Source organism: Podarcis erhardii (genome assembly GCF_964252035.2).
Source record: "Podarcis erhardii genome assembly, chromosome: 15".
Classification (NCBI taxonomy): Eukaryota; Metazoa; Chordata; class Lepidosauria; order Squamata; family Lacertidae; genus Podarcis; species Podarcis erhardii.
The window spans coordinates 6,969,358-6,980,770 of NC_138505.1; the positions used below are offsets into that span (position 1 = coordinate 6,969,358).

The following is an 11,413-nucleotide window of genomic DNA, read 5'->3' on the forward strand; positions in this document are numbered from 1 at the left end:
GTCCACCAAAAGCACAACTTGACATTGCATCAGTCTTCTGTTCTCCAGAGAACTGGGTAAGTCAACCTTGAGAAAGATCTGTCATTCCAGGCAGAGAGGTTTCACTTACAGAAGAGTTTCGACAAAAGACAATGCGAAGGATAGGGAATTCTGCGTCTCCCCAGATGTTGTTGCTCTATAACTCTTTTTATTATTGACTCTTGGCTGTATTAGTGGGGGCTGATAGGTAGTAGAGTCCAACAACATCTGGAGGGCCACCAGTTCCCCCATCTCTGGTCAACGTAACTCCCCACATTCTTAGTAATTATTTTCAAAGCAGGTTCCTTTATTTGTTTATTTATTTTGAGGGTGTGTGAATGTTACATACTTCTTGGAATTGAAACCCCCTAGTAAATGAGATATTAGAGGATGAGGTCAAGACCGAGAGAGTGACAGAGATTTGAAACTTATGGAGGCATTTGGTGGGGAAATGGCATACATGTCTGTCTTCAAGTGCATTTTATAGTTTTGGTTATTGAAATAAGTTCTTTGTGGAGTCATTTCCCTTTTTAAATCTTTAAGCTTAGCTAGATCAATCTGTCCTTAACAATAATGCTAAGGACAGATGCAATTATTATTATTATTATTATTATTAGTAGTAGTAGTAGTAGTAGTAGTAAGCTGCCATACATTTAGTCAGCCTCAGTATTTAGTGAGTCCCACCCTAGGTAACTCATTATTGTCTATGCTGATTGGCAATAACCCTCCAAGCTTTTAGGCAGGAGTCCCTCCAAACTCTAACAAGAGAGGTTGGGGGTTGAATCAGAGAATGAAAGAACTGTAGTGTTGGAAGGAACAACGAGGGTGATCTAATCCACCCCCCTGCAATGCTCTAGCACTTTCTCAGGATTGATCACTGAAACCATTGAATTCAATATCCAAATGAGCAGAAACTGGGAAAGAAGAAAAGGCAAGCTTTTTATTATTATTCAGGAAGCTTTGGGTGCATTCATCTGGGTCCCATCTGCAGGGTGGTGCCATTGCTTCTTCATTCAGAACCATGAGGACTGGAATCTTATTATTTTTAAGGCACATTGCAAACACCCAGCATCACTAGGTAGGATCAGTGGCGCCGCAATGGGGGATGGGGGGGCGGCGCACCCAGGGTTCCGTGTCTGCGGGGGTGACAAGAAGTCACCCCACGGGGACTTGGTCAGGGGTCCCTTTGCCTTTACTATTACTAAGTAAGAATTGCAGATTAATTCATGAGACTGATGAGGTTTCATGGATATAAAGTTAATGAAAGCAGAGGAAATGTCTTCAAAGCATAATTTGAAAGTGGGTGTATTCCGTTACGGACATCCCTTTGTGGATGAGATACATGCTGGTGGCAGGAGGGACATGATTGGGTCCAGAGGCAATAGTGGGTGGAGCAACAGATGTGGACTCTTACCTCTTCACAGTAGACCTCATTCCAGCTACATTCCACATGTGAAAGGTTCCTACATAGACACACAGCCCTCTCTGCACTCCACCTGGGCAGGTGAGAAGTATGGTGAGAGCTTTACCAGCCAGGTAAAAGAAGTCCAGTAGGGTCCAGAGGGTAAGAGGTTTGGCCTGGAGTGAGAGCCTGCTCCCCCATCCCTGTAAATGGAGCATGGAAGGAGATGACTCAAGTTCAATTCAAGAAACTCTCTAAATCATTTGGGATGCTGATTAGATTTAGAGCCTATGGGCAAAGTATTTCTGTGGCTCTCTTGCCAGAAATCCCAAGCCTTTATTTCTCAACCCAGGCAGTCAGTGTTTACCAAACCAGTTCTCATAAGCCTTTTGATGTGGTCTGCTCAAAAACCTGTGAGAAATTACAAGCTTGGTAGAACCATCTCATGGGTGTTTGCTGTGTTCCCAGCCTTTACCCACTCTCCGTTGCCCTGGGAATTGGTCCCAAGAAGCCTCAGGTATTATTATTTATTATTTATTATTTGCTCAACAACTACGTACACATAGCAAGCAAGGGTAATGATTATCACTTTGCAGTAATTGGCTATCTGCTTTTTGATCTCACAGCAGGTAGGCTTGGCACAAGTGGGTAATCCCACCAATCTTGCTCTCAATCGCTGAGCTGCTGTGATGTCAGGGAAGGGCAAAGTGGGTGAGTGCATAGTGTGGCTGAACTGGTATTGCTACCCTAAAACTGCCTCTGTTCCCAGAGAATGTGGAGATGGGACATGCCACCAAGCATGGTCTAACTATGCAACATTCTAAAATAGTCCAGAATTGAAGAATGTGACATTTGCCATAGTTTTAGGACTAGTTTCTGGACTATTTTAGAATGTTGCATAGTTAGACTGTAATTCGTGTGGATGGCAGGGAGTGGGATGAAGGCCACAATGAAAGTCCTACACAGAGCAGAGCAATGGAGATGAACTCACATGACTAGGCACATTCATTCCAATAGTCCAATCATTTCAATGGTTCTACTCTAATTGAGTTGAATTCCACCCAGCATCACCAGTTAGCTCTGGGAATCTCACCTGTCTGAAATGCAGGTGAGCCGCTACTTGTAAGTATCAACAAAGTACCAATGGTCTGACTCAGGCGCCTCATGCAATATACAGTGGTGCCCCGCAAGACGAATGCCTCGCAAGACGAAAAACCCGCTAGACGAAAGGGTTTTCCGTTTTGGAGGTGCTTCGCAAAACAAATTTCCTATGGGCTTGCTTTGCAAGATGAAAATGTCTTGTGAGTTTTTCCGACTTCCCTACCCTTCCCCCCCACCTTTTTCTAAGCCGCTAAGCCGCTTATCTGCTTATCCACTAAGCCGATAAGCCGCTAAAAGCCACTAAAAGCCGCTAAGCCACTAATAGCGCTAATCCGCTAAGACGTCAATGGGCTTGCTTCGCAAGACGAAAAAACCGCTAGACGAAGAGAATCGCGGAACGGATTCTTTTCGTCTTGCGAGGCACCACTGTACCGTATTTTTTGCACCGTAACACTCACTTTTTTTCTCCCAGAAAGTAAGGGGAAATGTCTGTGCATGTTATGGAGGGAATGCCTACGGGTGGCGGGGGGGATCTGCTGCAGTCGTGAGCAGAGGATCCATGGTTCCCCTTCCTTCCCTCCTCCGTGGCTGGCTTTGAAACAGCAAAGCGGGAGAAGAGCCGCTGAGTGGGGAGGAGAGAGGGACAGAGAGCCTGCTTCTTTAAAGGAGCAAAGCGGGAGAGGAGAGGAGCCACTTACACGAGTGTAAGCGGCTCCTGTCTGGTTAAAGCAAGCAAGCTCTCTGTCCTCTCTCCTCCCCACTCAGCTCGCTACATAGCAGCAAAGTTTTTCAGCTCGCTAAGCCGGGATGAGCGGGGAGGAGGGAGAAAAGCAGAGCCTGCTTGCTTTAAAGGAGCGAAGTGGGAAAGGAGAGGAGCCTTCTCCCCTTAAACCCCTCCTCTGCGTTATTAGCAGCATCCTTCTCCACACACCCCACACGTGCTCCTTGTCCCTTGAGTGCTTTTCCTTCCCTCCCCACTTAAAACATGGTTACAAAGCACGGATCCACATGGATCCTCAGGATTTTTGCACTGGGTCACCCCAAATTCACCATCAGATCACATAGCATGTCCATGGCTACATCTTGCACCAAAAAATCACGCACCCACTGTTGCCTGGGGCCGCAGTGGTGCAAAAACATGGTTACAAAGCATGGATCCTCAGGATTTTTGCATTGGGCTACTCCAAACTCACCTTCAGATCACATGTCTGTGGCCACAGCATGAACCACAAAAATCATACATCCACTGTTTTGTTTAGAATATTTTTTTTCTTGTTTTCCTCCTCTAAAAACTACGTGTGTGTTATGGTCGGGTGCGTGTTATAGAGCGAAAAATACGGTACATTGAAAGCAGTATCAAATCCTGGGAGCTTTAGTTCATCAAGGGAGCTGAGAGTGGTTAGGAGATTCCTATTTGTCTCACAGAACTACAATAGGAACCTCCTAGCAGTTCTCAGCACCCATTACAAACTACAGCTGCCAGGATTGGGGCTGTGCGAGGGGCGGGGGAGGCATCATCATTTGAAATGGTATGATAATGCTTTAAATGTGCAAGAAGAAATTCAGATGAAAGAAGAATGGCAGACAAAATTAATGGACTACGCAGAATTAGATAAAATGACAGGAAGGACTCGGAAACTGCGGGACCAGAGATTCACAGAAGATTGGAAGAAATATACAAACTATTTGAAGAGCAACTGTAATCAACAAATTACGCTAGTAGGACTACAAGAAGTTTTGTAAGGGGAATATGTGAAACATTGCAAAGTAGGAAAAGAATAGAGATAGCAGTTATGAGATTTAAATGTAACAGTGAAGTAAGAAATGTATATTAAGTGATTAGATTGGAAAATTTTCAGAGGTGATTGATGAAAGTCAAAAAGGTTGTATAAGATGCAAAAGTATGTTTAATTACTGTTGAAAATGATATGTTAAAAAACTAATATATATATATATATATATATATATATATATATATATATATATATATAGATCCAGTTACAGATAGGTAGCCGTGTTGGTCTGCCATAGTCAAAACAAAACAAATTCCTTCCAGTAGCACCTTAAAGACCAACTAAGTCAGTTCTTGGTATGAGCTTTCGTGTGCATGCACACTTCTTCAGATATATATATAGAGAGAGAGATAATGCTTTAAATGTACACAGTGGTACCTTAGTTTTCAAACAGCTTGTCTCCAAAACAAATTGGCTCCCAAATGCCGCAAACCCAGAAGTAAGTGTTCCGGTTTGCGAATGTTTTTTGGAAGCCGAACTTCCGACGCGGCTTCCGATTGAGTTCAGGAAGCTACTGCAGCCAATTAGAAGTCGCGCCTTGGTTTTCGGACGGTTCTGGGAGTTGAACGGACTCCTGGAATGAATTAAGTTCGACAACCAACCAACTGTAGTGCATTTAAATGGATACACAAGAAGGTAATTGTCAGCATCTGTAATAGGCAGCTTCCTAGGAACAGCAATATAGGAGGGGAAATCATCCACCCATCTCTAGGATTTGACAAGGCAACATCTCAAGGAAGAAAGTGTCCATCCCTCCTCTAGTACGATGTGAGTAATGTTATGCAAACTCATCACTGTCAATCATATGTTTTCTTCCAGTTTCACCTTCGTAACTACACCATGGCTGACTGTGGTCCATCGTGCGCTGTCCCATCCTGTGCCTCCACCCCCACCGTTGGCTTTGGATCAGCAGGAAGTCTTGGCTGTGGATACGGAGGTCTCGGCTATGGCGGCTGGGGACATAGAGGTCTCGGCTGGGGCTACGGAGGTCGTGGCTATGGTGCTGTTGAATCATCCGGCAGCCTGGGCACTCTGGCTGGGGTCAGGCCTTCTTGTATCAACCAGATCCCACCAGCCGAAGTTGTGATTCAGCCACCTGCAAGTGTGGTGACCCTCCCAGGGCCAATTCTGTCAGCAAGCTGCGAGCCTGTTTATGTGGGAGGCAACACACCGTGTGCAGTTGACCACTGCGGTTATGGTGACTGGGGCTATGGCCTGGGAAGACGGGGCTACCTGAGGAATAAAGGTCACCTTGGGCGTCGTGCTAGCATCTGCGGATACCCCTGTTAAATTGAGAGGAACTTGCCATATGACCCAGGAATTTACAGCTGCAAGACCCATGGAATTACTGGCATAACTTTCCATTTCTCCCAAAGGCTGAGGTGTCCATCTGAATTAAACAGGAATAAGCGAAGATCAGCTATGCTAGGAATCCAGCCTATAGCAGTGTTTGATATTCTTCCTTTTAGCTCAAAATTTGATGCTTCTACACTAATTCTACCAACATCCCCATTTAGGCTAAGGCCATATTTTATAAAAGGGACAAACATGCATCTATTTTATACTGATGACATCACCTCCCCTTCACCCTCTATAATATCCTGGAAATTGGTGGGCACTCTGATGATTCTCCCTTAAGGATCCATATCTCAAGTCACCTTTCATCAAAACACATTTCCCAGAATTCCCCAGGGAAAGGGACTTCTAGATGATTTTGCACATCTTAAGGCTCCCCTTTCCGCTAAAATAGATTTCAACCCAATTTCATAAACCTATTTTAAATCTCTGAATGAACTGAATTCCATTTGTTCATGTTTGTATTCTGCACCTTGTCTTGCTTGGAAGGAAAAATGACCAGTGTCCAAATTGCTTCTGCTCTTTCTTTCTTCTTTTTTCTTGAATTAAACCTTTTGTTGCATTCAAAACATCTGGCTGCTGGATTTTGATTCTACATTGTAATTGTCGTCCTCGTTTTGCAAACAAAATGAAACTTTAGCCAGCCATTAATCGGACACCCCTTTTGCTGTACAACCTGTGCAATTAGGGATGTGGTAGAAATCTGATTCATTTTGCATTTAAATATGGACCTATCAGATTCATACTTGCTGAAACAATATTTGAATAAAGATACATCGATCATCCAAAATTCTCTGAATTTTGCAATGCAGCCCTCTAGCCAAATAAGGGGTACATTAAATGCATGCACTGTGGTCAGGCGTGCATAAAAAAATGCACCCATCAGTGAAAATAACATGGAAAAATAAAATATATTAATGGAAAATTGCTTGGTAAAGATGTTCATATTTGGCAAAACTGCCTAATATGGGGGGAAATAGGGGAAATTATGAGGAAAATTAAGGAAAATGTGCAAGCAGATGTTGATGGATTTTCAGGAATGGTTTTTAAAGTAAGTAACTTGATTAATCACAATTTGATGTGGAAGTGTGGAGAACTGAACTTAAGATTAATAGAATGAGACAATGAGAGAAACAAAATTTGATATACCGTATTTTTACGTGTATAACAGGCCCCCTTGTATAAGACTCCCCTATTTTGGGGGACTCCAAATTAAGAAAATGGGGGGAGACTGCCTAGAGTTAGTGAGATTTGTTTTTGGGGGGGTGACCCAGAATTGTTGAGCTTTTTTGGGCTCCTCATAGGAACCTGGTTGCCCATTTGTGACAGCTGGGATAGCTCAGCTGGTAGAGCACAAGACTCTTAATTCCAGGTTTGTGGGTTCGAGCTCCATGTTGGGTGAATGATTCTTCCATTGCAGGGGTTTAGACTAGATGACCCTTGTGGTCCCATCCAACTCTACAATTCTATGATTTCTATTATTTCAACCCAGGATGTGCCTTTAGGGGTCTAATTCAGCAGGGCTCAAGTCCCTACATGCATTTTTCCCCAGTAACTTTTCACTGTTTACCTGGTGACTATTAAAAAAAAAAAAATCTGGGCCTTCTTCAGTGACTGCAGAGCCACACAGGGCCTCTCGCATTCTTATTCCCATACAGTGGTACCTCAGTTTAAGTACTTAATTCGTTCCGGAGGTCCGTTCTTAACCTGAAACTGTTCTTAACCTGAAGCACTACTTTAGCTAATGGGGCCTCCCGCTGCTGCCGCGCCGCCGGAGCACGATTTCTGTTCTCATCCTGAAGCAAAGTTCTTAACCTGAAGCACTATTTCTGGGTTAGCGGAGTCTGTAACCTGAAGCGTATGTAACCCGAGGTACCACTGTACTTCAGAAGAATCTACACAGTGGAACTCGAGTTTTTCAGCGTTGCATATAAATTAAACATATACCAAAAGTTACCAGAAGGGGGAGAGTTGTTATTGTGCTGAGATCCGAACAATGACAGAGGGCTCTTGCCTGTGGGTTTCCTGGAGAAATCTTATCTGCCACTGTTAGAACAGGATGCTGTACTAGATGAGCCACTGGCCTAATCCAGCGCAGTGTTTTTCTGATGTTTTTATCCATAATCCTTCTTTGTACACAGTGGCATAGCATGGGGGGAGAGGAGGGGTGGCTGCCCCAGGCACAAAATTGTTAGGGGAGAGATCATCAGGGGGTTTGGGCTGGGTGTTCGTCAGTATGCGGATGATACCCAGCTCTACCTCTCTTTCAAATCAGAACCAGTGAAGGCGGTGAAGGTCCTGTGTGAGTGTCTGGAGGTGGTTGGAGGATGGATGGCAGCTAGCAAATTGAGACTGAATCCTGACAAGACAGAAGTACTTTTTAAGGGGGACAGGGGGCAGGCAGGTGTGGAGGACTCCCTTGTCCTGAATGGGGAAACTGTGCCTCTGAAGGACCAGGTGCACAGCCTGGGAGTCATTTTGGACTCACAGCTGTCCATGGAGGCACAGGTCAATTCTGTGTCCAGGGCAGCTGTCTACCAGCTCCATCTGGTACGCAGGATGGGACCCTACCTGCCCATGGACTGTCTCGCCAGAGTGGTGCATGCTCTGGTTATCTCCCGCTTTGACTACAACTAACACAGTAGTCCATCAAACATTAAAAGCTTCCCTAAACAGGGCCGCCTTCAGATGTCTTCTAAAAGTCTGGTAGCTGTTTTTCTCTTTGACATCTGGTGAGAGGGCGTTCCACAGGGCGGGTGCCACTACTGAGAAGGCCCTCTGCCTGGTTCCCTGTAACCTCGCATCTCACAGGGAGGGAACCGTCAGAAGGCCCTCGGAGCTGGACCTCAGTGTCCGGGCAGAACGATGGGGGTGGAGCTGCTCCTTCAGGTATACTGGGCCGAGGCCATTTAGAGCTTTAAAGGTCAGCACCAACACTTTGAATTGTGCTCAGAAATGTACTGGGAGCCAATTCTATGATTTCTATTATTTCATCCCAGGATGTGCCTTTATGGGTCTAATTCAACAGGGCTCAAGACCTTACAAGCATTTTTCCCCCCAGTGACTTTTTGCTGTTTACCTTGTGACTATTTCCCCCAAAATTAGGGGTCTACTTCAGTGACTGCAGAGCCACACAGGGGCTCTCGCACTGTGATCACTCTAACCTCATTGCTGCCAAGATTCCTAGCAGCTGCCTTCTGTTTTAACACCTGCTGAAAACTTTTCTATTCTACCAGGCTTATGCAGACGATTAAAAATGGTGAATTGATGTCTGGTTTCTTCTTCAATTTTTTTTTTCTCTGCATAGTTTTATGCATTTTCATTGTAAACTGATTTTTTTTAAAAAAAAAAATGAAATAACACTCTATTCATTTTTTTTATGAATAAATAAATAAAATAGAAAGCAGGTTCATTTGTTCTAAAGTGGCTTTTATCAACCGATAATATTTCCCAGTCTCTGTGTTTTTGTGAGAAAATAATGAAGAGGCATGTGATGCAATGCACTTAAAGCTTTAATGGAAGTGGGGGAAGAATGGGACTGAAGAGAGACCCATCAGCCCCAGAAGGACAAAGCAAGATATTAGACATGCAGAATGGAATAAAAAAGCTCCTCCACAACTCAGAGTCTTGCACAGCAAAGTCCAAAGGTCACAATTGAATTTGATTTCACACAAGCTTCATTGCATCCTTCTCTCTTTTTTTTACATCACTTCCAGAAGACAAAAAGCAAGAAGGATATTAATTTGGAAGCTCCTCCCGCCTTGCTTCAGAGCCAGTTCAGATCGCACGCGCACTCAAGTTGGGTTACCATACATATGTACAGTGCATTTCAGGATCTTAGCAAAACCGGAGCAAACCCTCAAGAAACCAGCCCAGCAGAACTATGGAGCAGAGTAAGGCGATTTGGAGAAATTTGTGTCAACGGGTGACACACATTAGGCCTGATTGTTAAGGGACGTTGCATGCAAATAGCCCTATAACCTCATCCGTGGGTCTTATCGGTTGCTTCTGTTTCCATGTTGTTGTTCTTTGCATCTGTCCTCAGCAATAGCATCCATAGATCCGGCTACCTGACAATAAAGACCTACGGCCAAGCGGCCCGTAACCATAGAGTCCTCTTCCATATCCCAGCCCGCATCTGCCAGGTCCATATCCATGTCCACCCAGTCCATATCCACCCAGTCCATATCCACCCAGCCCTCCATACCCATATGAGCCTACAGCACATGCTGTGTTTCCTCCCACTGCGACGGGCTCACAGGAAGCAGAGAGGACTGGTCCAGGGATGGTAATGATGCAGGGAGGTGGCTGGATCACAATATCTGATGGTGGGAGCTGGTTCATACATGAAGGCTGGACCCCGGGGAGAATGCCAAGGTTTGCTGCATGTTCAGCGCCATAGCCATAGCCATAGCCACCATAGCCACCATAGCCACCGTAGCCACCGTAGCCACTGTAGCCACTACCAAGGCTACCTGAGCCAAACCCAAATGATGGGATGGTGCACGATGGACCACAATACCCCATTGTATTGTGTGGGTCTGAAAAAGAATGTGAAAGCACAATAATCACATGGTGTCAAGGAGCCAACAAGGAGAACAGGACATTCACAGATCAGAGGAAGACAGTGAAACATCGGCTAGCTTAGTTAGTTTCTTTACTAAGGAAGCAGAACAGAGAACACACAGAGATTTCTAGGGTTGCTCATGTCTAGATGAAGCTGTTGCCCAGACTGGCTTGTAACTTCCCCTTCACTCCCTAGCCCTCTGTGTCAGGCCACTCCCTCTGTCTAAGGTGAGTCTCAAGGGACCCTTTCTGCATCTGCCTGGCTCATCAGATGCTTTATTCTGGCATACTTCAGGCTGTCAGGGTGACTCTGTGCTAGAGCTGCTAAATCTGATTCCTGTCTCTGCTGGTGCACCTGCCTGTTTCCTCCTCTACATCATCCTCCAAGGTCCCAGCCTCTGTTTCCTGCCAACTGGGAACCAGGATCCCAGTCCTCTCCAGCTGTGCTTTCCCTAGAGGGCTCATGGTCAGGTGGCTTCCACCGCTCCTCCTCATCCAGCCAACCCTGACATCTGTTCAAATGAAGCTGTCTGATAACGAGTCAGATCACTGGTCCTTCTTGACCATACTCTTGATGGCTGGATGCAGTGAATTTCTGAAGATTCAGTTTTGGGGCTGGGGAATTGAAGGAATGATCTCTGGGTGTGGAGCACACTTCCACCAGTCAGGTGTGGAGCACACTTCCATCTGCAGACAAAGCCACAGCTGTCTGAACATCATGCCCTCTATCTAACCTTTGCTCTCTTAGTGGTCTGCCGTGCCCTGTCTGTGACCTTTGTCTCCTTCATCATACATTGTTCAAGGGGGAAATGATGTGGTAGAAAAAGGTGCCAAAATAACTTTGTACCACCCCACGATCTTGGGATTGGAAGATGTCTAAAGATCACAGTCCACAATGTATCTGACTGGTTTTGCATATTGTGCTAATAAAAGGAGCCTCTACAAAGCTAGCAGGCAGCTTGTTTTGGAGCATGCTTGTCAGCGTGCTTCTGAACAGCTCACCTGCATTCAACCTCCTATCATTCTCCATTATTCCTACAGGAATCTTTTGGGGGGTTTTGTTTGTTTTCATTTATATACCACTTTTCCCAGCAAAGAGCATGAGGTTTTGTACATGGTTACCCCCTCTCTGCTTTATCCTCACAAGAACCCAACGAGGCAGCTTAGACTGAGAAAC

At 45.1% G+C, this 11,413-nt stretch overlaps 1 long non-coding RNA gene across 1 annotated transcript; it reads left to right on the forward strand.

Moving 5' to 3' along the window:
• Positions 1–6,239, forward strand: LOC309330145. Its single transcript, XR_014151309.1, has 2 exons — positions 1–56; positions 5,134–6,239. It is a non-coding gene; the product is annotated as an uncharacterized lncRNA (long non-coding RNA).
• Positions 6,240–11,413: the final 5,174 nt, after the last annotated feature.